Below are 3893 nucleotides of genomic sequence, written 5' to 3' on the forward strand. Positions count from 1 at the left end.
GTATCAGAACTAGTGTGGCCAGCAGGAGCAGGGAAGTGATCATGCCCCTGTACTCGGCCCTGGTGAGGCCGCACCTCAAATACTGTGTTCAGTTTTGGTCCCCTCACTACAAGAAGGATGTTGAGGTGCTGGAGCGTGTCCAGAGAAGGGCAACAAGGCTGGTGTGGGGTCTGGAGAACAAGTGTTATGAGGAGCGGCTGAGGGAACTGGGGTTGTTTATCCTGGAGAAAAGGAGGCTGAGGGGAGACCTTATCACTCTCTACAACTACCTGAAAGGAGGTTGTAGCGAGGTGGGTGTCGGTCTCTTCTCCCAAGTAACAAGCGATAGGACGAGAGGAAATGGCCTCAAGTTGTGCCAGGGCAGGTTTACATTGGATATTAGGAAAAATTTCTTCATCGAAAGGGTTGTCAAGCATTGGAACAGGCTGTCCAGGGGAGTGGTTGAGTCACCATCCCTGGAGGTATTTAAAAGACGTGTAGATGTGGTGCTTAGGGACATGGTTTAGTGGTGGACTTGGCAGTGCTGGGTTAACGGTTGGACTTGATGATCTTAAAGGTCTTTTCCAACCTAAACGATTCTATGGCTCTCTGTTAATTTTCTTGCAGGCTGCTAAATAAAATGCGTCCTCTGAAATTCTTCCAAATTAAAACTCAGGCTCCCCTCTCCCCCCTGCCAGTAACGGTGCAGAGAACAGCCCCTGTTTATTACCAGCAGTGTAACTCCATCTTTATCAGGTTCCTCCAGCACTCTGCAAAATTCAGAGTTGTTAAACATTTCACTTTATACGGCTGGATTTAATTACTTTGGAGATGGAATGTTAAATCTCCTCTGTTGGGCTTTATGGCTTTCAACAGGAAGAGGCTGAGCTGGAGCAGGAGCTGCGTGTAAATCTCTCTCTGTGCTGGTATGTAGGGCAAGCACCGCAAGCTGCTTTCACAAGTGTTGCATGGAAGCTCCTTGCTGCGCTGTACGCGTGCAGCTCTTCTCTGCCGATGCCAGCATAGCCCCGGCACCAAGCTGGGCTTGCCCCGTCTGTTCCTGAGCCCTTGCTTCTGGCTGCCTGTTCCCAAAAGGGGTGATGCCGGAGTGGGCTGCGGCAGGCTCCTGTTTGGGCTGGGTGAAGGGATGGGAAAAGCTAAGCGTGGTGTGCTGATGCTCCTGTGCCGGCTCCGTCCCGGCCTTGTCCTGCAGGACGTGGGCGCAGCGTGCTGGCGGAGCAGGATGGAGCTGTGCCTTTCCCCAGGAATGCAATGCGGGCACTGTGGAAGTAAATACAGTGCAGCTAGGGCACGCACACATGGGCTCATGCCTTGTCTGTCAGATGAGGTGATTTGTCTAAACCTGCATGCCGTCTCAGCAGTGAGGAAGCCTTTCTGATGAAGCACTGTTGTTATCGTTTCTTGCCTCATAGCCAACTTCTTACCTGCTTTCTGGTACTCGAATCTCATGCCTGTGCCCCTCTGCGTGCTGCCCCCTCCCTGCAGCTCCCTGGTGGTGAGCGATTGTCAGGCTGAGCTCTGGCTCTCTGCCCTCCCTCTCTGCGGCTTCCTTGCCTGCCTTTCGCTCATCTCCAGAAGCTGCAGCTTACGTCTGTGCTGTTTGTAGCTAATGATCAGCTACTGCCAGGTGAGCCTAAACCCCAGCCCATGCAGTTCAGGTCCTGAAAGTGGTGGCACATCTGTTGCTTTTGCTGGCTGTGCCAGCACCGTGCCTTCGCACAAAGCAGCGAGGTGCCTCCCTTTTCTCAGAGACCTGTCCATTTTGGAAGCACTTATAAGATTGCCATTTCTCCCAGACGTGGCAAATGGCTTCAGGCAAGAGCTAAGAGCTCTGTGGAATTACTTCAGTGGAGCTGATGCTTGCTGAATGTTTTGGTAAATGGCCAATGCTGGGTCATAATTCAGTGCAGCTCCTCTGGGGACGGAGCCGTAGTTGGGCCAGCAGTGCTGCACGGCATAGCTGTGTGCTCAGTACGAGTGCAAGCCAGGATGATGCTCTCTACTTTGGTGGGGATCAGCATTCAAGGGCTTTTTACTCTAGAGGGAAACAGGAATGTTTCTCCTTGTTCTGCATTCATGGACTCCTGGCTGATGGCACATGTGTGTCATATATCCAGGGCTACCAAGGAAGAGAAAAGCCTGAGGATGGAGGTGGCTCTTTGCCGTCCTGTTGAGCTGTGGTCTGGGAAGATGCCTGGTGGTTACCTGGCCTCTGCTCTGGGAGGGCTGGGTCACTCATTAGGCCAGCTACCAAATTAGTGACAGTCAGATCGTGCAGAAAAACAGCAGCTCACCTGGGAACTCTTGAATGTCAGGAGTAAGTAGTAGCCTCATCTCTTATAGTTACTTTATTTGCAGATGTTTAATTGAGGCTCCTGCTGACATTTGGGTTATGCGCCTTGCCAGCCGTGGGCGGCAGGCTCCCTGACTTCCCAGAGCATGAACCTGCTAATAACTGGGCTTCTGCAGAACCCAATCTTCGCTGCGTTTTTGTTCTTGTTTAGTTATTACATTTAGTCTCTAGTGACTACAGAGCTGACAGCTGGTAAAGATTTGCATATGGCATGAAATTAAGGGAGTTCATTTTAATGTCTAATCTGTGCAAAGCTGAAATTTGGTTTCTAAAAGCCTTGCTTTGCCTTATCCTTGTTGGCACATCTGCTTCATGCATTAGCCTGTGATTTCTAAAAGTTTATTTTCCCTGTATTTCACCAGGACGAACAATTACAGCAGATCTTTGCAATCTTTTGTAAATGCTTTAACATCAGAGCTCAGGATCCTCTGGGGTGTGCAGCAAGTGTTCTGCCTAGCTGTTGAGGAACATCCCTTGCATTTCCAGTGTGCCTTTCTGCGGGGCTCTTCCCAGCAGCAATCTGCCATGAGAAGCTCCCCTAGCCCTTGCTGCCATGGCATGTTTGGCAGCATACTCTGGGATTACACAACGCCAGCTGTAAATGGGCTCCTTCCAGCCAGCGCCTCTTTGATCAGCTTCCCTCGCGTATGCAAAAGTTACTTCTAAGCCTTCGCTTGTCCTCAAAGCATGAAGCTGGCTTCAGAACTGGGCTGCACTATTTATTTCAGTTTCTCTTCGGTCCTTTCTTGTTCACCTCTTGTGCGAAGTGTTGAGAGGGAAACCAGCTCTGCTCAGTGTGGGGTGTGGCGGGGAAATTGCTCTTAGACCTCGTCTACACTCGGGGAATACAGACACAATTTCTCAGGTGTGGGGAACCCTGGAGTAGGAGGTCCTGCAGCTCATAGCATTCCCACCTCTCTGTCCATGAGATCAGAGCATGCCCCGTCAGGGCTGTTTTGGGGCTCAGGGAGGAGGCAGCAGGTAAGACTGATGTACAAGAGGTCAAAATAACACAACAGCTGCTAAAGCCGAACCAGTGACTTGTCTCATATCTAATAGGGCTGTTTACTGGTATTCTAAGAGCAGAGAAAATGCTGGGTGGGTTTTGTAAATGCTTTGTAGGAGCTGTTTCCTTCAATGTAAATGAGCTGGTGGACTGACCTTCTGGTACGCTGTGCTTGTGGTGCCCGGCTTTGGGAGAAGATGACAAAAGCATCTGGCAGGAGCGTTTAATGTTTGTGAGATGTCGTTTCTGATTCAGGTCTCCACCCCCAGTAGTGTTTGGAGGATCCGGGAATGCAGATGGAGCACCTGAAAGGAGGTTCTTGAATATTTCCAGTTGGGAGAGAAGTGAAAAATGCTCTGAATCTCAAGAAGCAAGTGCTGAGAAGGCATCCATCCAGCTGTGGCCCTGGAGCAGAGCTCTTGCAAGCAGTTACTCTTACACAGACCAAAATGGCTCAGGTTTGTTCATGCGCTGAAGGGGAGTTCAGATCCAGACAGCAAAGGGAGATGCTGGGGCAGAGTTGCTGGAAACAGA

This window comes from Pygoscelis adeliae, unplaced genomic scaffold, assembly GCF_000699105.1.
Source record: "Pygoscelis adeliae isolate BGI_AS28 unplaced genomic scaffold, ASM69910v1 Scaffold262, whole genome shotgun sequence".
Taxonomy (NCBI): Eukaryota; Metazoa; Chordata; class Aves; order Sphenisciformes; family Spheniscidae; genus Pygoscelis; species Pygoscelis adeliae.